General features: G+C 40.3%; 1 pseudogene; it reads left to right on the forward strand.

Annotated features, from left to right (window-relative positions):
- Positions 1-6,903: 6,903 nt before the first annotated feature.
- Positions 6,904-22,046, forward strand: LOC119508400 (annotated as a pseudogene).
- The last annotated feature ends 2,507 nt before the right edge of the window (positions 22,047-24,553 follow it).

The following is a 24,553-nucleotide window of genomic DNA, read 5'->3' on the forward strand; positions in this document are numbered from 1 at the left end:
CACTCTGATGGACACTCTTATGCACTATATAGACAACGCTTTTTAGGTTTTAAGGTATTGGAACAGCTAGAAGTAAATACCTGAAACTACCAAACTCCAACCCAGTAGCCTTGACTCTTGAAAACAATTGTATAATAATGTAGATTACAAGGGGTGACAGTCTGATTGTGAAAACCTTGTGGATCACACTCCCTTTATCCAGTGTATGGATGGATGAGTAGAAAAATGGGGACAAAAACTAAATGAAAAATAGGGTAGGATGGGGGGGATGATTTGGGTGTTCTTTTTTTCATTATTTTTTATTCTTATTTTGTTCAAACATAGATTGGGGTGATGAATGCACAACTATATGATGGTACTGTGAACAGTTGACTGTATACCATGGATGATTGTATGGTATGTGAATATATCTCAATGAAACTGAATTAAAAAAAAAAAATAGGGCCTATCATAAAGATGTCCACATCATGTGCTGATTTGAATCTACTACGTACCCCAGAAAAACCATGTTCTTTTAATCCAATCTTGTGGGAGCAGACTTATTATGGGCGGGACCTTTTGATTAGGTTGTTTCCATGGGTATGTGATGCCACCCATTGGAGGTGGGTCTTAATAGTCTTGCTGGTGTTCTCTTGAGAGGATAAAAGGGAGAAACATTTTGGAGAGAGCTCAGAGAAGCTGAGAGAGACATTTTGGAGAGAAGCTAAGATATACAATCCAGAGTATACCCCTAGAAGAAACTAAGAGAGAAGCTAAAACAGAAGCCCAGAGACATTTTGGAGAAAGCCACTGATACAAGAAGCTAAATCCAGGAGAGAAGGACCAGCAGAGCCAGCCATGTGCTGTCCCATGTGACAGAGAAACTCCAAATGCCATTAGCCATTCTTCAGAGAAGGTATCATCCTATTGATGCCTTAATTGGGACATTTTCATGGCCTTAGGACTATACATTTGGGAATTAAGAAAACTCCATTGTAAAAGCGAATTCATTTCTGGTATATTCCATTTTGGCAGCTTTAGCAAACTAGAAAATGTGGCAAAGGGTATGGATGGATTAAAATTGCTAATCAGCTGACCTTGAAATGGGGAGATTATCCTGGACTATATGGTGAGCCCAATGTAATTACAAGGGCCCTTAGAAGTAAAAAGGGGGGCAGAATAGGAGAGTCAGAGGAAAAGATTTGATGATGGAAGCAGGGTTAGAAAGACATTATGTCATGGGCTTTGAAGATGGAGGAAGGAGGCCAAGGGCCAAGAAATGTGGGTGGCCTCAGAAGATGGGAAAGGCAAGGAAACAGATTCTCTCCTAGAGCCTCCAGAAAGGAACACAGCACTGTCCAAACCTTGGTTTTTGCTCAGTGAGACCCATGTCAGACTTCTAACCTTCAGAACTGTATGATATTAAATTTGTATTGTTTTAGGGGATTAAGATTGTGGTAAATTGTTGTAGCATCAATAGGAAACTAATACAGTAACTTAGCTAAAAAAAATCTACCAATAGAGGAACAGATAATATGTATACTATATATTCAATAAATGCTACATAGTAGTTAAAAATTAATGAACTATTCTCCCTCTGGCCAAAAGGGAGTGAAAAAAAAAAAAAAATGAACTGGATTTATTTGTCTCAATATGAATAGATTCCAAAATTATAAGTTTTAGAATGTTATTTATGGTTTGTACAATATAGTAATTATGTAACTTTTAAAATGTAAAACAATGCTTTATATTATTAGAAATATGCATGTAGTAAAAATGCACAAGTAAACTGGATTGCCACTAAATTCATGACAGTGGTTTCATCTAGGCAGAGCGCAAGAGAAATGGGACAAGGGAGCAGAATTTAAGGGACTTCAAATTGATCAGTGTTGTACTACTTTTTAAGAATCTAGAACAAATATAGCAAGATTATTAACATTTACTAATTGTAGGTGGTGACATAAATGTTCCTTTGTAGTTTTCTGATAGTTTTTCAAAATTATAAAAGTATTGGAGACTTTCAGTGAAGGTCTTCTGAGGAAGCTGGAAAGAGGGAATGAAGTACAAACCGCAGCCATAGCTTCCTAAGAATCCTCCTTTATAAAACCCTTACCCTAAAACTGACCTGTCATGGCAGTTAGTGTCTCTTTGCCTTTGCCCTCCCCTCCCTCTGTCTTGGTGCCCCTTATTAGGCTGTTTCTTTCCCTTTCTTTACTACCCACGCGGAAAAGCAGATCGATCTATTTTGAATTTCTGCATTAAGCCATTGTGAGGCAGATGTGGTAACATGTGGGCACTCATCCCAGTTATAATAGATTGGAACCCAGTAGCTGCCTGAGCAAGCAAATGCTCCTCCTTCCTTAGACGGGGCTTCTAGAGTTTTCAGGCACAGACAAATCACTTGGGGGCTCTTAATGAAATGCAGATTCCAATTCAGTAGGTCAGGGGAGGGGCCTAAGATTGTGCTGGTCTAAAGAGCTCCCTGATACTGCTGGCCGTGGACCACACTTTGAGTATGGAGGCCTTAGAAAGGGAGTGTTTGCATCTATGCATGAAGGGGCAGGAGGGGGAGGGGAGAAGGAGCCAGAAATTACCGTTTAATATTTTTCCCCTGTATTCTTTGTCACATACACAGTCTGCCACTCAGTGACCCCAGCAATGCCTATTGTACCTCTCAGTTTCTGATTTTTATCACTTCCTTGAAACTTATTTTCTATACTTGCAAGTTAAGTATAAATATAGTGTCAGGCTGTGTACTAAAGGGAATTAGGTGCTACGGGTGGAAAAACATTTATAGTAATATGCTTGGGTTCTCAGGGAGCTATCTATTGTTTTCTGGTGTATTTATGAACCGGTTTCTAAAAAGAAAAGAGCTGAAAAGGTGAAATATATTGCATTAAATAACATTTTATTAGTATTTTTCAAACAATGAACTGCATTCATTTTTAGAAGTTGTTAAAATAATCGATTTGCCTCATCACTATTCTTTGTACTACAAATTTCAAGAGGACAAGAATCTGTTTTTTAGTGGCCTGAGTGCCAACAACAAAACAAGGCCCAGAGAAATGACTTACTAAATGATTTTGGAATACCCAGTAAATGTAAACTCACTTCCTCATTTTCCTCATCTCTAACTAACTGAAGCTCTTGGCCTTTTTGTCCAAAGGATGAAATTTTTAGGGTGATGATTCCACCTCACCATAGGAAAAAGCTCTAAAGCAATGACTGCTATTTCATGTACCCATGAATACATGCATGGAAACAATGCTTATATAGCACTTACCATGAGCTGGGAACTCTTCTAAATGTTTTTAAAATATTAAATCATTTGATCCTCATAATGATCTTATAATGTAGGTAACATTATTATCCCCACTTTACAGATAAAAAAAAAACCTAACACACAGAGAGATTTGCCCAGGGTCACATGGCTAGTGTCTGGGAGTGTATCTCCAAAGTCCACATTCTTACCCACTATAAGGGAATAGACTGTTTTAAGTTTGGATTCCTTCTAAATTAGAGCCTGATACAAGGGCTTGAATGCAGGGAAGTTATCCCAGGTAACCGAAGAGAACATGTGGGAGGAGGCTGACAGGAAAGGAACATGCCTAAAGTAACTGTGCCCAAGACTCACACAGAATGCTTCCAGAATCATCCACCTGATGGAGAGTGGGCTGCAACACTGACCTGGGGCCCATCCTTCATTGATAGAGCTTTGCTCCCAATCCTTTACTCTAACCACTCTTCTGGGATGAACTTTCAGAGTAGCAGGTTGGGCTCCTCGGCAGCCATGGAGAAGGACCCGGCAGGACAAGGAAATATGTGGACCAGCACAAGTGAGTCACCATCAGCTCTAAATGAATCTGTTCCAACACAGCTTTTGAAGGGCTTGGGTCAGCACAGCCCTAAGACCAAAGAACATGCCAGGCACAGAGGGGGCCATGGGTTTATCAGGATTCATGAACAGGAGAGCTTTCTTCCTGGTGGTGGCCAGTCAGAAAAATAGAATTAGCACTCTGCAAGGGTGGGCAGTGCAACGGGCAGCTTGTAAGAGTTTAGGACAAAGACATTCCACAGGGCATGAGAACAGAGTCTCAGCAGTCTAGTGACATGGGGTTCTAGAGGTTTGTTATTAACAGTGATCAGGGGAGGGGAGTTTTAATTCTTTATTTACCACACCATCTGTTCCTACTTTCTTCCTCAAGGAGGTCTGATGACCTTCAACTTATGTCCCAGCCACGTAGGTTGCAACGTGCTGTGGGGCTTCATTCCCCATTAGGGAGGGGAGCCCAGGCCCTGGGTCCCCTCAGAGTCTGAGCTGTAGCTGAAATCAGAGGTGGGTCAAAGCGGTGTAACAAGATACCAGTAATATTGGCTACAGACTGCCTCTAGAAGCAGTGGCATTCAAGAGCCAAATAACTACTCATGGGGAATATTGCAAAGAAGACTTGAGTTTTTAGACTAGATAATCCCTTCACATATGAAATTCTATAGTTCTCTGAGTAAAAGTATATAATATGATCTATTGTTCAAATTATAATTATCAAGGGGAATGAGAAATATAATTTAAGGAAAATAACGTCAATAGCACCCTACTTCTTTCCATCCAAGTCAGACCCTGTTAAGACATGATCTTGAAGTGGGGAACTAATCCTCTTGAGAAATGTTATCCATATCCTGGATTTGGTCAATTGGATGGGAAAACCACATGAAGATGCTGTATCAGAGGCCATGATGACTAAGAAAACAAGATTCCCAATCTCCTAATAATAATTTCCAAGTCAATAATATATATGCACATAGGCATATTCATATATGCTCCCTTGCTAAAGGCTACCAGTTAATAATGTTTTGTTTTGTTTTTTTTAAAAACAAACCTGAACCTGATTTCCTTTCCTCAATTAAATGCCATCCCTCCTATATCTCTTGCTGAATTCTTAGGTTAGTACCAGAAGTACACTTTGCAAAGATCAGTTTTATGCACTGACTCACAGTCGTGGTCAAAGTTGAAGAAATTCTGAATCTGTCACCTCTAGGTCACTGGATATTTATAAATTTGGAAGTTCCATTTGGGTCAATTCAGGAATTACGCATTAGGATTGTGGGGAGTGGGAAACAGCTCAGGTCACATCAAAATGTTGTTCAGCTCCACCTAGGCAGCTGGTTGGAATTTGACACTGTTGGTTAAAGCATGGAGATAGGCCATCTTTCTGGATTTGGCCCTTCAGTGGACCTGTTATATTTGTACAATTCCATGGCCACAGCCTGTAACCTCATTCTAAACAATGCTTTCCTACATGCCCACTTCCCAGCTTATACAGGAAATAAAAGAGAATGTGAATGTGTTAGTGGAAATTCATCATCTCTACTGGGGACAAAACCCTCAAAACATGGGTCATACTCCTAGATCAGTGTAAGTATTTTCAAATATAAAGAATGGGCACTTGGGTTTTATAGAGATACAGGTGTACATGGAGATGATGATAACTTGAATCTAAAAGTCCAAAGAGTAAAAATGTAGATGTAACACGATCTTGGACTTGGTCATTTTTCCAAAGGCCCAAACTAACAGTGCAGAAATGTGTGAAGGTAAATCAATTAACTCAAGAAAGAAGGTTAAAGTGGAAAAAAGGGCCACACCATTTTCTCTGTATTTTTTTTCGCTGCAACTCAAGACAATCAATAGTCATTTTCTCTTTGTTTTATTTTTGACCACTGGGGAATTTTTCCTTTTAGTGATTTGGTGATTATAATCGTCTCCCTGCTTCCGACTCTTTGTTAACACACCCTTCCTCTCAGGAACTGGAAAAGAGGAGTTTAACTACACTTCAACAGGGGACATTCATATAAAATACGGGAGAGTTACATTTTTTTGAGGCAGAAAATTGAGTTGAGGATCCCATTTTGCTATGCAGGAGTTTTGTTTTCTATGGGAAGAAGTCCCTGAGAAGAAAAAAGATAATTCTATCCTAATTTGTTACATACGCTAGAGTGTCCTTTAAAAAAGCCTACCCCCACACTGATTTTCTGCATGATCTGAATATACTTCCTTTGCATCTCTGGTATACAATTTTCCAATAATTGAATATGAGAAAGGATAAGAATATGTATTTTCACTGGGTACTATGAAGATGAAATGACAAATTTAGCGTGGTTGGGAAGCATGAGTTCTGGATTTAGAAGGTTGGTGTGTGAGTCTCAGCTCTTCTCTTTGTAAATTGTGAGGATAAGCCATTTAAACTTGCATGAAGAAAATAATACCTGTCCTACTTACATTGTGAGACTGTTAGAATCAAATTGAAAATAGGTACAGAATTGCTGCTTACATGTAAAGTATTTTGAGCTCATAGAAGCAAGAATGTACCAACCAGAACTCTGTACTGCTGCTAGTTTTAAAAATTTAAAACCTAGAAGTCTATACCTTTCATACAGTTAGGTTCATCTTCAGACACATCATTAACTTCGGTTATGAATGTTACAATAGGTATAATAATATTGGCTGCCATTTATTAAGGGTCTCCCCTGTGCCTGATGCTTTACATACATTATTTCTAATCTTTGCAGCTGGCTCTCTCAAGTAGACATTATTGTCCACAACTAAAACTTGAGAAAGTGAGGTCCAGAATTCAGTAACTTGCTCAAATAAGTGGCAGAAGCAGGAATCTAGGTATGTCTAATCCAAGCTCTATCTTCGGTGTGTTGGATTTTATCGGAAAAAAACACCAAGATGTTATTAATGATCACAATAAGTATTTATATAGAACAAATATTTAGCCTGTGTGTCTGTCCCAAAGAGTGCACAAATTCTAACTCCTATTATATTTATTATATTTAATGCTGATTCTTCATTTCCATTTTTTAGCTTGGAAACTCAGATGAATGTTGCATACAGGATGAAACAGGCCAGATCCTGCCAAAACCAACATGTCCACGAGGTGGTCTGAGCTTGCATTCCCACTGAACCTTGCCCTGGTCAGCCCTGGCGAGGGACTGCCCATGTTCACCGATGTCAGGTCGGGGTGCAAGGCAAGGGGCAAATTTCGTGGCAGACAGGCAGGCTCACTGGCTCCACACATAAATGTTTCAACTTCCCTCTTCCCCACAGGGCTTCCTACTTAACCTCCATTTTCACCCTTGGAATGAATGTCCAAGGAAAGCAAAAGATTCCAGCCACATTGCAGGATGGAAATGCAACATTGGTGGGGGGTGGAAGGTCTCCAAGTAGAAAGAAGCCTGTGGAACGAGTTGCTACAATGGTGTGTCGTGGGAACGCAGGTTCGGGGCATAAAATACACTTTCAGCAAATGATCCCTTTATTGCATAGACTAAAGGGTACAGAAAAGGCAAATAATCTCCTTATCACTCACTCAGCACAAGAGTCCAAAAGAGCAGGGGAAGACATCCTGTCATGACCTGTCTCCAGGGTGGCTGAAAACTGCTCCAGGTCGGGGTCAATAAATGGCAGCGCCACAAGCTCTGTTTTGAGCCGGAGAAGAGAGATCAATTCTATACTGTTTGAGTGTATTTTTATCCACTTCAGCAGTGGGCGGCCCTGCCACTTAGAATTCCTGTTCTGATAAGCGTCTTGTTAGAACAAGCTTGTTCCTGGTTTCTAGGCTTAAGGTCTGACCCAGCCTTTTCATTAGACTTATCTCTCCCCCAGGTTGTGGAAAGGCACACGATAGAAAAGGAGGTGGGGGTAGTGGAAGGCTAGAGGATGGCCATAGCCTGTGATTGTGACTTCCCCAGAGAAGGAGATGGGGGTGTGTGAGGTCTGGGCATTGGCCCCTCAATAGGTGTCTGCAATTTCCCTAACAAAAGCCCTGTTGAGCCACCCTGCTCCCCAATCCCAGAGTCTTTTGGTTTATATGGGAGGAAGCATAGCAGGAAGAGGATGTTCTCTGGACCCAGGCTGCTTGAATACATATCCCAACTCAGCCAATTTCAAGCTATGTGGTTTGGGACAAATCTCTTAACCTCTCTGGACCTCGGTTTTATTGTCCATAATGGGAGAATAGCCTTATAAGATTATTGTAAGGATTAACTGATCCATATAAAGGATGTAACACAGGGACTGACACACTTAATAAATGCTGCTGTTATTTGCTAGTAGAGGGAATGTTTTGGATGGGGGAGGAGGAGAGTACATTCTCACCTACCCCAGAGAAGGTATGGTGTGTCCAGGACACATGCTGTGATTCTGGGATGGACCAGAGCATCACATACCCACAGAATGGTCCTGGTGTGACCCAGAAATGCCTTTCTCAATTGCCTGCTGAAGTGTAACCAGACTGGGCATGACTCAGATTTGAGGTTCTTCCAGGAATGGTGCACACATCCCTGCATGTGATCTGTTAAATTCAGGGTTATTTCAAATTGTGGTCTGGGACCACCTGAGTCACAATCACCTTGGGGCAGAGAGATTGTCTTTAAAAATGCTCCAACCAGCTCTATAGAACCAGAATAACTTAAGGTGGGTATGGGGTAGGAATGTGCATCCTTGGTCTTCTCTTAGTCCAGAGACTCACTGAATTAACCAAACTAAGGCTGGGCAAGAGGAGCAAGGGTATGACAATCCAGGGAAGAGGTGTAGCTGAGCTGTCCTCCAGTGCCTTCTCTACCTCCAGCTTGGTGAACCTCTGCCACTGAATTTCCAAAATATGTTGTCTATTCTCTGTAAATCCACCACCACCGACCCCTCCCACCAGAAGATAGTCCTGGATGATATTTTTTGACAGAGGAGTTTTCCAGGCTTTTCCTCTGTGCCCCTAGGTTCTTCTAGTTGTCATAATGAAACACTTGCTCTATAGGAAGCTCTGCTAGGAACTGGAACTATAAAGAAGAATAAAACTGCAAACAACGGTTATGGACAGGTGATTAGGTTGGCAAAGCAAGGTAGCCCTTGCTAAAGTAATATAGGGGATCTTTGACTGTGACAAAAGTTGTGACTGATAAAAATGATCCCAATGCAAGATATAATATGGACCCTCTCTCTTGTACACTTCACCCCATGAATACCAAGAATTGCTCTTCTTTATCCTTTAAGCAAGGGGAATGTGAAGATGGCTAAGCCAAGATGAAGTCCTTGGAGACCAGGGATATGTGTATGAGGGAAGATGGGTTGAGAAGGGTCCTGGGCTGTGCACTAGAGGACCCTGCCCTTTGGAGAATTGAGGGGTCATAGAAGGGATAAGAGAGGGCATGGGATGGCCCCCAGTGAGCCAGATGCACACGCTCAGGACTCTTCCAGGCAAGGGGTAAGGACCTGGGCAGAGGCATTCTCCCTGTCCTCCCTGACCCCAGTGGGGCTGAAGTGGCCTTGAGCACTGTGATAAAGACTCCAATGCTTGAGTTTCATCCCAAATCTACTTCTTGACATCTATTTAATTTTGAAAAATGATCTTAACTTCTTTGAGACTCTCTTTTTCTCGTCTACAAAATAAAGATAATTTTTACCTCACAGGCTGGTTGTGAGTAACAAATAGCATAATTTACATGGAAGCGCTTTAAAACTCTAGTGTGCCAATCACATTTTTTTTTATTATGGTAAAGTCTATAATTTAATAAGTCAGAATACATAATTCTATTTCATGTCTGATAATAAAGAATTGAAAGTGCAACTTTTGTCATTTCTCTTGGCTCCTAACACAGTGTCACCATCCATAGTGGATGCTCAGAGTATCTTAACAAGCCAACACTGATAGTTCTCTTGAATGCTATTCCTTTCAATAGTCCAAAGAAACATTTCAGCTCTATTCATAGTTCTGTTCTAGGAACTTGACATTTTTTGAATACTTTTCAGAGGAGTGAACGTTTCAGAAGACCTGACCATCATTAAAAATAATTCTTAATCACCTACTCTTAGTTTCTTCAACCAGGGGAAACCCTACCTTGAAAGAGGTCACTCCGAGAGTTGGAAAGGTCAGGGAAGTGAAAAACAAACAAATAAACAAAAAACAACATGTACATGGGTACATGGGGAACTTGTGGGGGACATTTTCCCAAACTACTGCTGGTATAATTTTTTCAGCTGAGAAACCTTCAAGACCTCTGCCACAAATAGAGAACTCAACTTGGGCCTCTGGTACATGGAGCCAGCCTATAGTGCTTGAAGTGTGACACTCTTCTGACCAGGAGTGAAGGCCAAACAGTCAAGCATCATAGAGAGTGGGTCTCTAACTTGCTGTGGGGAATCCCATTCTCACCACTCATTTTCCTCATTGCATGGGACTTGGACAGGATAGGGTAGGAAACCGTGACAACCTAGTCTGGTTCTAATGTCCACAGAAAGGCCATCCCAAGGGTGTGCAGCATAGTTCTTTTTGCTACCTAATTGACAGGCTTACGCCCACTCTTTCCTCAGATCCATAATGTCCTTGAGAAAAAGCTTATAGGAAGGTTTCCCTCTGCCCGACTGCCTAACTAGAGCTAGAGATAACTCTTGGCAACTGTTGAGGCTGATGAGTCACCAGAGATATTTCCAACCTACTCTTGTACCCTGAAAACAGCGGTGGTTAATGATATGCATCGGCACATCTCTATTTTGGGTAGATCCTTCTTGGGGTTGGGTTTCCTGTAGTGTACATTAAGCTCTGTCTCCCTTGAAGTCCCCTCTTCTCAGATTTGACATCTTGAGCCCGTCTTGTTGGCTAGGCAACACTAGCTACTCATGATGTCAGAAAGGGGAGGGAATCACAAAACAAATTTTAATTAATCACTTTCTCATTCAAGTTGCTCAGATTCTTATCAACTGAGATAACATAATTAAAATACTAGCATCTAGGCTTCATGCCTGGGGCATAATAGAGGCTTCATCAGTGGTAATTCCATTTCCCTCTTCTTTATGAAGGTCACAAGGCTGGAAAAGTCCAGTCATGGGTACTTCTGTTCTCCCATCTGTTAATGGCGGCAGGCTCTTGTAAATTAGCATGCTCGGGTATGATCAATGAAGTTCTTGCTAGGCAAGGTGTGGTCCAAGGAACAGCAGCATCTTTTAGCAATGCAGACTCCTTAGTCTTGCCCCAGACCTACTGAATCTGAGTCTGTATTTTAACAAGACCTCTGTGATGTGCATGAATGTTAAAGTTTGAGAAACACTAAGCTAAGCCACTCTATAAAGCCTTGGGTGGAGCAACCACATAGCCCCAAAAGGAACAATCCAGGGGTAGATGAGTTGGAGTTATACTAAATAAAACGGTAACAACTCTCCCATGAGTGTCAAACAGAAGAGGGAAAGAAGGGCCTCCTGGGGCAACCCTCCCTCATTCATCAGGGCCCTCAGACAAGTCATTCACTGTCATGCCACTTGACTGACCATCCTTTGTTGAGCTGCTTGAATTAAATAATATTGCTCCACCAGAGCCCTGCAGCCAGAAGAGGTGCATACATTGCACTAAAGTAGTAGAGAGAGCTTAAACTCACTGAGTCAGATCCCAGATGCCATGTCTTGTTTTAATGACCCACCTACAGAGTCTACACAGCTGTTGGAAGCAGTATCAACTTAGGAAATCTGGACGAGGCCCCAAGAAAAGGCAAAGAGAAAACTCAGACTGGGGACTGGATGAATAAAGAAAAAAGGGTCAAAGTGTTTATAGTCAAGATTGCCTCTCTTGAAGATTTCATTTCCTTTTACATTTTGACTGCCTTTCAATTGCAGGAAGTTTCTCCCATTTTCTCAATGGTTTTCCTAATTATCATTCTGCTCATAAAATGCTCTCTCACCCATGCACAGAAACTCAGCCTGCATTGTGTAAGGGAGGCCACGAATCCTGCTGCTGATGTCATCAAGCTCTCTTCATGCAACAATACAGATCAGCACTATTGTTCGGATGTGCTAAAATTTCCCAATTTCTTCTAACTGCCTACCTCACAGGAAGACCAAAAATAGAGAGTGTATATAATGAAGCACTCTCAGCCTTCAGAAGAGGAGGACAGAATAAGAAGTGTAACGATGTCACAGTAATAGAGCAGGCTTGTGTACTAGCCTTCCTGGTAACCTATCATTTGCCACTAGCAGCCATCTGAGGATGAATGAATGGACTGTGCTGCCCAACAACAGGTGAGCCTCAGGTTTCCCGGCACACGTCTTCATTAACCACAGCTCATAGAGCAACAGCTTTCGGGGAAAACAGAGAGAGATACTCCCTGATTCATCCTCAGGACATCTACGAAAAGGCTAAGGGGGGGAATGTTACTCTACAGTTGACTGAATTGGTGTAACATTTGCTGAATAACCTCTTCCCTATCATGATTATCATCTTGATCCTCACTGCTAGCAGGGACAACACACATTTTATTGAAGGCTGACTATGCAGATAGAATCATTATCCTCAAGATAAGAGCTGAACTGGAGAGCTAAACTAAAATCTTTCCTTTATTACTAGGCTACGCTTGGCAAAATCCCACAAGGAAACAAATTTTGGTTTTTGTTATGGACTGATTTGTGTCTCCCCCACCCAAAAAGATATGTTGAAGTCCTAATCCACAGTACTTCAGAATGTGACCTTCTGTGAAAATAGGGTAAGTACAGATGGAATTAATCAAGATAAAATGAGGTCATGCTGGAGCAGGGTGGCCCTTAATTAAATTTGATTGGTGACCTCATAAGAAGAGGATGTTTGGACACAGAGAGAAAGAGGGGAGAATGTCATGTCACGACTGAGGTAAAGAATGCCACGGACTACCAGCAAGCCACTGTTAGAAGCCAGGAGAGAGGTACGGAGCAGATTCTTTCCTACAGACTTCAGGGTAAGCATGGCTCTGCCCACACCTTGATTTAGGACTTCTAGACTTCAGAACTGTGATTCAATAAATTTCTGTTGTTTTAAGCCACACGGTTTGTGGGAAGTTTTTGCAGCAGCCCTGGGAAACTAAGACAGTCTTATAAGGGGAGCAAAAGCTATCCTCTGATATACCTCTGGACTGGGCCATTTTGTTGTTATTGCTGTTCGTAAAATTACAAGTCCAGCCACATTCAAAGAGACTGAATCTTTCCTTGAGTCTTATTAGTCAACTTGGTCCTCTCCTGGACCAATCTAATAGCAACTAAGAAGGGAGGGTTCACTAAAAATTGTAATGAATAGACGCCCACGCCCACACCATGTGGATGGGGGGAAGAGCCCGGTTCCCAAGGGGAGGGAACAAGGAACGTGACCTAACTACTACATCTGGGCAACTGAGGGAAATGTTGCCAAGGGCTGGACATGCTTGGCCATTTTCTTTCCCTTTTTGTTCATCCAGTGGAACTTTACCCTTCCTAAACTGCATTTCTTTTGTACTCCTCTGTTCTTGGATTAGTCCTCAGGAATATTTTTATTTTGGGGTGTCATTCCATTGGGAATCAGAATCAGCTCCCTTTTTTTTTTTAACTTGTGTGTGTGTATGTATGTATGTTTATTTTTATCAAAGAAGTTGTGGGTTTGAAGAAAAATCCTGCAAAAAATACCAGGTTCCTATATCCCACCCTATTGTTAACACCTTGCATTGGTGTGGTATGTTTGTTACAGCTGATGAAAGCATGCATTTATAATTGTATTATTAACTAAAATCCATGGTTCTACCTGGGGTTCACTGTGTTGTGCCGTTCCAAGGACTTTTTTAAAAATTTTTATTCTAGTAACATCTATACAACCTAAAATTTCCTTTTAATCACAAATATATAATTCAGTGCTGTTAATTACATGCACGATGTTGTGCTGCCATCTGTTATCAAAACATTTCCATCATCCTAAATAGAAACTCTGTACAGATTAACCCTCAATTCCCTATTCCCGATCTCCACACTGTCCCCTGGTAACCTATAATCTAGATTCAGACCCTATGAGTTTGCTTATCTTAATTATTTCATATAAGTGACATACGCTATTTTCCTTTTGTATCAGGCTTACTTCACTCAGCATGATGTCTTCAGGCTTCATCCATGTTGTCATATGCATCAGAACTTCATTCTTTTAGGGCTGCATAATATTCCATTGTGTGTATGGAAAATACCACATTTTGCCTATCCATTCATCAGCTGACGGATACTTGGGTTGATTCCATCTTTTGGCAGTTGTAAACAATGCCACTGTGGACTTCGGTGTACAAATGTATGTTTGAATACCTGCATTCAATTCTTTTGGTTATATACCTAGAAGTAGCATTGCCGGGTCATATGGTAATTCTATATTTAACTTTCTAAGGAACTGCCAAACTGTCTTCCACAGCGGTGGCACCATTTTACATTCCTACCAACAATGAATGCATGTTCCTCTTTCTCCATATCCTCTCCAACACTTGTAATTTTCCATTTTTTTAATACTAGCCAATCCAGGGTGTGAAATGGTATCTCATTGTGGTTTTGATTTGCATTTTCCTAATAGCTAAGGATGTTGAGAATCTTTCCATGTACTTTTTGGCCATTTGTATATCTTCTTTGGAGAAATGTGTATTCAAGTCTTTTGCCCATTTTTTAAATTGGGTTGTCTTACTACTGTTGAGTTGAAGGATTTCTCTGTATATTATGGATATTAAATTCTTATGGGAAATGGGGCTTCCAAATATTTTCTTCTATTTGTAGGAGGTCTCATTGCTTTCATGATAAAGTCCTTTGATGCACAAAAGTTTTTAATTTTGATGAAGTCTGACTTATCTTAGATTTCTATTGTTGTTCATGCTTTGGGTGTAAAGTCTAAGAAACCATTGCCTAACACAAGGACCTGTAGATGCACCCTACATTTCTTCTAGGATTTTTAGAGTTCTGACTCTTTTATTAGGTCTTTGATCCATTCTGAGTTGATTTTTTTGTATGGAGTGAGGTAGGGGCATGCCATCATTATTTTGCAAATGGAGATCCAGTTTTCCCAGCACCATTTGTTGAACAAACTATTCTTTCCTCTTTTCCAATTGAGTGGTCTTTGCTCCCGTATCAAAAATCAGTTGGCCATAAATGGGAGGGTTGATTTCTGAACTGTCAAGTCAATTCCATTGGTCTATATATCTGTCCTTGTGCCAGCACTTTACTGTTTTGATTACTGTGGTTTTGCAATAAGTATTAAGATCAGGAAGTATAATTCCTCCAACTTTGTTCTTTTTCAAGATGCCTTTGGATATTTTGGGCCCCTTACCATTCCATAAAAATTTGATGATTGGATTTTCCATTTCTGCAAAGAAGGTTGTTGGAATTTTGATTGGGATTGCATTGACTGTAAACTGCTTTGGGTAGAATTAACATCTTAAAATATATAATCTTCTATCCATAAACACAGAATGTACTTCCATTTATTGAGCTCTTTTTTTATTTCTTTTAGCAATGATTGTCATTCTGTCTGTACAAGTCTATAACATATTTGGTTAGATTAATTCTTAGATATTTGATTCTTTTCGTTGATATTGTAAATGAAATTTTTTCCTTGATTTCTTCTTCCAATTGTTCATAACTAGTGAATAGAAACACAATTGAGTTTTGGGTTTGATATTGTCCTCTACCAAATTGCTGAATTCATTTCTTAGCTCTAGGAGCATTGTGTATTTTTTAGGATTTTCTTTATAAAGGATCATTTCATCTGCAAATAGGGAAAGTTTTACTTCTCCCTTTCCAAGTTGGATGCCTTTTATTTTATTTTTTCTTGCCTAATTGCTCTGGCTAGAACTTCCAGTACAATATTGAATAATAGTGGTGACAGTGAGCATCCTTGTCTTGTTCCTGAACTTAGAGGGAAAACTTTCAGTCTTTCACCATTAAGTATGATATTAGCTGTTTTTCATATATGTACCTTGTTGAGGAAGTTTCCACATCTTACTAGTTTTCTGTGTTGTTATCAAGAAGGGGTGCAGGATTTTTCCAAATGTCTTTTCTGTGTCAATTGAGATGACCATGTGTTTTATATTTTCCTTCATTTTGTTAATGTGGTGTAATACATTAATTGATTTTATTATGTTGAAACACTCTGGCATACCTGGAAAAAATCCCACTTGATCATGGTGTATAATTCTCTTAATATGCTGTTGGATTTGGTTTACTAGTGTTTTGTTGAGGATTTTTGCCATTTCTATTCATAAGAGATATTGATCTGTAATTTTCTTTCTTGTGGTATCTTTATCTGGCTTTGATAAGAGGGTGATGTTGGTCTCATAGAATGAATTAGGTAGTATTCCCTCATCTTCAGTTTTTTGGAAAAGCTTGCATAGGATTGGTGTCCATTCTTCTTCGAATGTGTGATAAAATTCTCCTGTGAAACCATCTGGTTCTTGGCTTTTCTTCATCAAGAGGTTTTTGATAATTGATTCAATCTCTTTAGTAGTTATTTGTTTGTAGAGATCTATTTCATCTTGATTTGGTGTAGGTAGTTTGTGTGGTTCTAGGAATTTGTCTATTTCATCTAAGTTATCTAATTTGTTGGCATACTATTGTTCATAGTATCCTCCTATAGTCTTTTTATTTCAATGGAGTTGATAGCAAAGTCCCCCTTTTCATTTCAGATTTTAGTGGTGTCCTTTCTCTTTTCAATTCATCTGTCTAGCTAAAGTTTTGTCGATTTTATTGATCTTTTCAAAGAACAAAGTTTTGGTTTTGTTGATCTTCTCTGATTTGTTTTACTAAAGCTGCTGAAATGCAATATATCAGAAATGGGTTGGCTTTTACAATGGTGATTTATTAGCTTACAGATTTACAGTTCTAAGGCCATGAAAATGTCCAAATTAAGGCATCAACAAGATGATACCTTCTCTGAAGAAAGGCTGCCAGCATCTGGGACACCTCTGTCATGTGAGAAGGCACATGGCCAGCATCTTCTGTACCTTTTCTCCCAGATTTTGTTGCTTCCATTTTCTGGTTCCAGTGGCTTCCTCTGAGCTTCTGTGGGTCTTCTCTTAGTTTCTCCAGGGCTCTTCTCTATGAACTTGTTTCAATTTCATCTCTTAGCTTCATTGGGGTTTCTCTGAGCTCTCTGGGCTTTTTCTGTGTGTCCTTTATCCTCCCATAAAGGAGTACAGTAAGGGGATTGAGACCCACCTTGATTGGGGTGGGTCACACCTCAATTGAAATAATCAAAAGGTCCCACACACAATAGGTCTGCACCCCCAGGAATGGATTTAAAGAACATGGACTTTTCTGGTGTATGAGTATGTGAGTATGGTTGAAAGAGGAAGGCTAAGAGCATGTATGACATCACAAGAAAAGATAGAAGATAAACACTGGGATTGTATAACTTAGAAAAATCTAGAGTGGTCAATGATGGTGATTAAATGTACAAATATAAGAATTTTTTTTAAATGAGGAAGAACAAATGAATGTCAACATTGCAAGCTGTTGAAAATTGGATGGTATAGGGGAAAAATACAATCAATGCAAACTAGAGACTATAGTTAATGGTAACATTGTAAGATGCTTCCGCTAATTGTAATAAAGGCAATATACCAAGGCTAAATATCTATAAGAGGGGGATATAAGGAAATGATATGGGATTCTTGGTGGTGGTGTTGCTGTCTAACTTTTTCATTGTATTTTACTTTTATTTTTCTTCTATCTTTTGTATTTTTATTCATTTTTTTCTCCTTTTCTTCTTTCTTTGGGGAAAAAATGGAAATGTTCTCATACAGATTGTGGTGGTGAATGCATAATTATGTGATAATACCAGGAATCAGTGTTTACTTAGAATGGATTGCATGGTGTGTGAATAAAACTGTTTAAAAAATAAACAGAGAGATACAAGTGCTGGAGAACATGTGGAGAGACAGATGTACCTATTCTCTGTTGGTAGGGAGGTAGAATGGCACAGTCCAGCTGGAGGTCAGTGTGGTGGTTTCACAGGAAGCTAACTATGGGGTTGCCATATGGCCCTGCAACCCCGTTACTGGGTATATACTTGGAAGAACTGAAAGTAGAGACGTGAGTGGATATTGCACACTGGTGTTTATGGCAGCAGTATTCACAATTTGCAATGGATAGAGGTGGCCTAAGGGTACACCGACTGAAAAATGGAATGGTGAGCTATGGTGTATACATACAATGGAATACTGAGTAGCAGCAAGAAGAAATGAAGTTGTGAGGTAAGCAACTAGGGGAACAGACCTTGAGGACAGTATGTTGAGTGAAATAAGCCAGAATCAAAAAGAGAAACATTATAATACCCCACAATAATATGGACTAGCTATAATGTGCAAACTCTGAGAATTGAATCTGAGAGCATAGGTTATCAGGGGAAGGCTTATGGTAAAGATTCCTAGATTGTAAGCTCTTACAGCAGTTACATCTATTCTTAAGTTGTAACAGTTGTCTCTAAATTCTGAGATGCTGAGCTGTTTGTGTATAACCTGGTTGGCCCCTGTAACTTTGGGTATCTGTGTGACACCTGAGACTCAGAGCCAGAGTTCAGCAGCTATGAATGTCAGCATTACTCCATACAGCAAATGTTAAAGAAGCTGAAAAAGAGATCAGACTTCAATTAGAGATATGAATGAAATGGACTTGATTACAATGAACGTAAACCAGACTAATGGGTAAAGGACAATACTGACTGTGTTTTAAAACCTCAGCTTCTGTGTGAGACCAAAGGAAGAGATGTTTATTTGGTGCAAAATCTATACTTTCTGCAGTATGCTATATAAGTTAACTTGAATGGTCAGTTTATTCAAACACCATAATTACATGGAATCTTGAACAGGGGGTGAGATCTGTTTGGTTTGTAAAGGTAAGCATGAAATCCCAATACATCCCAGAGTAATTTGGACAAAGAATAAAAAGTATTTGCAAAGCCCCCTTGAGGGCCTGGGGGACAATGTGGAAACATTAAACTTCCCCACCTGGGGAATACTAGGTGTTCTCGCAAGCATTGGGGACTACCATTGTAGTAGGACAAGTCCTTGATCTTGAGGCTTGCCCTTATGAAACTTGTTACTGAAAAGGAGAGGCTAAGCCCACTTAAAATTGTGCTTCAGAGTCTCCCCCAGAGAAACTTTCTGATGCTCAGAAGTGCCCCCCTCCCCCTCTCTCTAAGCCCAATCAGCAGGTAAACTCACTGCCTTTCCCTCTACATGGGACATGACTCCCAGGAGTGTAAATCTCCCTGGCAACATGGGACATGACTCCTGGGAATGAGCCTGGACCTGGTATTGTGGGATTGAGAAAGCCTTCCTGACCTAAAGGGGGAAGTGAAATGAAACAAAATAAAATTTCAGTGGCTGAGAGATTTCAAATGGAGTTGAGTCATTCTGGAGGTTACTCTTTTGTGTTATATAGATATCCCTTTTTAGTTTTTAGTGTATTAGAATAGCTAGAAGGAAATACCTGAAACTGTTGAACTACAATCCAGTATCTTTGATTCTTGAAGACAATCATATAACTATATAGCTTATATGGTGTGACAGTGTGATTATGAAAACCTTGTGGCTCACACTCCCTTTATCTAGTGTTTGGACAAATGAGTAGAAAAAAGGGGAATGCAAAGTAAATGAATAAAAGGAGGGGGCAGAGTATGAAATGTTTGGATGTTCTTTTTTACTTTTATTTTTATACTTATTTTTAGTTTTATTTTTTGGAGAAAATGTTCAAAAAATTGATTGCAGTGATGAATGTACAACTATATGATGATACTGTGAACAATAGCTTGTACACTTGGATGACTGTATGGTGTGTCAATACATCTCAATAAAATTGCATTTGAAAAAGAAAAAATGCAGTGAGCAGTGATTGGTCCAGATTCCCATACCCCCATCCCCTAGATCATAGAGAAGTGGATTTTTGTATCCCTTTCTGGGACCAGCAAGCTATGTCAAGGGCTGGACCCCACTAATGCCTGCTGCAGGAGTGGGGTGTGGGCTCAGCTAACCACTGCATGGAGAGAGCGATTTGTTGGTGTTTACCATAATTTAACACCCTCTTCCTCGTGGTCTTCTCTGGATGTTCTACAGTGTTCTACTGGACTCTGGAGTTTTCAAAATAGTTGATTCAGTCAGTTGCTGCCTGTTTAATGGTTGTTCTGGTGGAAGGACCGATTCCTGGAGGTTGCAACTGTGCCATGTTTCCACAATTCAGGGTTATTTTCTTTTTATTCCTTTAGTATCTTACTGGGCAACCATGATTTCTTTCCTCTTTCTACTAGCATATGCAATTACTATTCCAGCATGAATATGACATGACTTAGAGTGTGTTTGGTAGGCAACTTCAGTGCTGGTGGTGTAACCACACTAATCAAATCACCCATTCACCTTGTAAATGGTACTTGAATATGTTTTTAAGATGGAAAGTCCATATTTACACCACGAATTGGCTACTAAGGCTGAGGGTGATTTTCTGGATATTCCAAGAAGTAGTGAGACTTCAACAACCAGAATTTGAAGTTAAGCAGCTTCAGCTTTGTCACCATCGATGAACTAGGAATAGGAGATCTAATAACCTAAAGGGGATATTACCCAACAATAGACCATTGGTACTGGTCACAGTTGTTTAGCTCCAGGAAAGATTAAATAAGGTCAGGGGTGCAACGTTTAGGCAATGCTAAAGGCAAATAAACAACTTTACTTATTTATCCTTAAAACATAAAAATGGTATTCTTGCAGTATATTATGAATATTATTTTGTTTTATAAGCATCCTTCCCCCATCCTCATGGCTGTTTTATGGTACTGGACTTCTATTCATCACATTCATTATGTAAACCCATCTCTCCAGTTATAGTTGGATGGATCCAGAGAAAACATGTGACCCAAATTGGGTAGATAAGATTCAAAGGAGTGATTTGGTCTCTTTGAGTGTGGCTGGATTTGGAACAACTAAACATCCATGCTCATGGAGGTCATATTTTATGCCCTGGGCACCAAGGGAAGGCTGTCTTTAGAATGAGAAACACAGAGTCTTCTTAGCTTTCCTGCCATTGTTCCAAGAATTTTCTTGAAGTGGACATTATGGTTTTCTCCCTAATATTTACTCTCCTTTCTTTCGGTAGCCAGCCCAGTTTTCACTCTGATACCCACAGCTCCCTCAAGTAGCCCTTGGAAAGGGGCAAATGACTGTGGCTTAAGTTTATCAATAATCCTTTCCCTGGGCACTGGTGTTGACTGAGAAATAGATGGAGACACCACGAGGAGTCATTGAAGCAGAGGAAGATGTTTGTACAGGAATTTAAGAAAAAAGGCTCCCTCACTCTTCTGTGATAGCTTCTGGAAGGGGCCCCCACCCCAGATGGGGAGTGATCTAATAGTCTCAGTTTATGTGCCATCCTGGATCATGCCCTTGCCTTGCTTATAGGCCAGCAAGGACTCAGCAGATCTGCTATGCCTGAGATTGCAGATCCACGTCGTTGCTGCCAGTCCTATTTCAATGCTAACTGGCAAAAGAGATCGCTGCACCTATGTGCTGACCAAACTAGTCCTGTGGGGGCTTTGGCTTTCCCAGCAGCTTCCTGGAGAAGCCTGGGGACACAACTGGAAAGCGAGGGGGAGTTAGGTCCCATGGAAACGGCTTTGATCAGCAGAAGACAGAGGTCAAGAAGCTGCGGATGGCTCCCGCCCCCACGCCCTGCCCCTCCCAGGTGCGCAGTCCTGCGGGGACATTTCCGACACTTCCGGCGGGACTGTGACTGCCCCTCCCGAGGCCTGCGCTCCCTTGTGAACCAACGCTGACTCTCTGGAGAGAGGTTGGGGTATCTGAGGATTATTTAAGAGGCTTTGCTGCCGCTGGCTTTTGTGCTCTGTTCAGCTGCAGGCCTGGTGTAGTTTCCGACTGGGACAGAGTCACGAGAGAACAATGTAGAAGGAGCCTAGCCGGCTAGTGCCTTTACATTGGTTTGGTTTTGACTATGCAGCACTGGTTGCTTCTGGAGGGATCATTGGCTATGCAAAAGCGGGTAGTGTCCCATCCCTAGCTGCTGGGCTCTTCTTTGGGGGTTTAGCAGGCTTGGGTGCTTATCAGCTGTCTCACAATCTGAGGAATATTTAGGTTTTTCTAGCTACATCTGGAACTTTGGCTGGCGTTATGGAAATGAGATTCTACCATTCTGGAAACTTATGCCTGTCAGCTTAATTGTGGGTGCCAGTTTGCTGATGGTCGCCAAACTTGGAATTAGTATGTTCAGTAGACCCCATCAATCATAATCATGTCTCAGCTTGGACTCACAATAAAGAATTTAAAAGTCTCCAAACTCCCACTCTTTTTAATGTATTTAGAGAAATAAGTACAACATTTTTGCATATACTGCCATTTTACTAAAAACAAAAGCAAAAATTGACACTGAACTTTGTGGGGGAAAAAACCAGTCATCATCATTACAACACTACAGAAGTGGCAAATATATAATACAAGAGCTTATTAGTATTATATCCTCATATGGTTTAGTTCTTCTATATTGATTTTAGCTCTTCTTTCTGTTATCGTCGGGTAAAATCTCAAGGGGCAAAATAAGGGTTGTCAATCTTGGGGGCCCTGAAACTATGCCCCACTCAGAGGAACAGTGTAAAAAACAATTTCTTATGAGATACAGGATATCTGTTTTGCAAAGACCTAGAGCAAAGACCCAATTTGAAATTACGTTAAATGAAATATCAGTGATAATAAAATTTTACTTTAAATAATAAAAAAAATAAGAAGCTGCAGATGGATGGATTCTCCTTCACTCCTGCACCCACACAGGCGGTCCTGAGATACAGTAGCACATGCCATCTCTCTGAAGGCTTCTCTTTGTATTTGCCTCTCCTCTTTCCAACCTCATCCTCCTTTTCCCTTTTCCTGTTTCCCAAAATTGCACTCTGACCCTAATAAAGTGTTAACACATCAATTTTTGCCTGAGACTCTGTTTCTGAGGACGCCTATGACAGACAAGGAGGATGTACGGTCAGGAATTGCTGGCAGCTTGCCTGTGACCGGGACAGCCAACACAAGGATGGTGCCAATATTGCAAGAGTCAGGTAGACAGACGAAAAAAAGTTAAAAACTTCACTGACCTGCTAATCAAACCAACCTGGGAGCACTTCCTACTTCTGAACCTCCAGTTACTTGACCCAGGAAGAAGTCCATTCTATCTTGTTTTTAGTTATTGGCAGCTGGACACGTTGTAACTGATGTCCTTCCCTAGTTCCACCTACATTTGCAGATTCTGGGAGAAATCCCCACCCCCACACCCACCAATTATAACCTTATAATAAATCTTATATTGGCCTAAGTTGGTTTCTGACATGTCATCAGTTGAATCCTACTGATATACCTGCCCTTCCTTATGTTACTGATGAGATACCATTAGAGCTCCTTGTTGGAATTCTGGTCCTTTTCACCATTAAGAAAATCAAAATCATTTAAAATGTATGGAGTGTATCTACAGCTATGCATAAAACACGTTATATCTGTTTTTATTAAAAACAAACACATAGAATGTTCTTTAACAATTCTGGAAGTTCTCCCAGATAAAAACCAAAGCAACAATGCCCTCATATAAGAATAGTTTAAGAATTAATCTCTGTCAAGCCAGCTTTCCCTCAGATGATGGATTTGTTAGTTAATCATTCTGAAGCCAGGATTAGAGCACAGTCAACAGTTTAATAAACCATTCATTTCCTACAGTGCTGAGTTATTTCATGGGCTTTTTTTTTTTTTACTATTGTGTCATAAACAGGACTATAAATTGTATTAGTAATTGTTTTTGAAAAGGATGTCAAGACTTCCGTTCTAAGATGGCGATTTGAGGCTGCACATTTAACAACTCTCTATTCTTGCCAAGTTCCTATGGAAATGACCAAAAAATGCATTTGAAAATATGGTTTTAAAAAAGAGTCTTTATCTAATTCAAAAACAGGGAGAAAATAAAATAAATAAAATATATGAAAATAAATACAATAAAAAGAAAAGCCATGAAGGATGCTATCAGTAGGCCCACGACCAAGAGGAATTTGGCAAGGTAGGGTGAAAGAATCACCTAGCCCAAAATTCAACCAGCACACAGTAAAGCCCACCTGATATTTGAGTGGAAGGCATCTCAAGCAGAACTTCAAATTTGCCTGGAGCAACAAGGGTTGGGTGTGAGACTGGACAGTGGAGCATTAAACTCTCACTGGAAGCAGCCTGTTCCTTGGAGAAGAGGATAGAGGCCCAGCTAATTTCAGGCCACCAAAAAAAAGCAGAACAAAAATTAAAATAATAAAATGAGAGAAAGAAGAAAAGAATGACACAGGCAGGTGGAGTTGCTAAGAGTCTGGCCTTCTCCATTTGCATTCACTTTGCGAGGTCATTGTTGGAAACTGAAAAAACACTTGACAATCATTTGCCAGGGGTTGCTGAACAATTTTCTTCTATCAGGAAACAGTTTGAGCTTTGCTGCTTATTTGAAAAAGGCAAAAACTCTAGACGTGGAGCTCTCAGAGACAGAAAGGTCCCTTTTGCCATCCGAAGGTTAAGGTAATAGGATCTAGGGAACTGATTGAAGTTTATTGATTTTTAATTGATGAAACATTGACAACAGCATTGAGTGGTGAAATTATAACCCTCAGCTCAGAAAATATTGTTTCTCACCCGATACTCATTGTTGAAGTTGACAAGTAAATGGGTTTCTGGTAAACATTTATTCCATTTTTCAGTCTGGACACTAAATTGGTGTGTGGCAATAAAGTGCAGG

This window comes from Choloepus didactylus, chromosome 13, assembly GCF_015220235.1.
Source record: "Choloepus didactylus isolate mChoDid1 chromosome 13, mChoDid1.pri, whole genome shotgun sequence".
Taxonomy (NCBI): domain Eukaryota; kingdom Metazoa; phylum Chordata; class Mammalia; order Pilosa; family Megalonychidae; genus Choloepus; species Choloepus didactylus.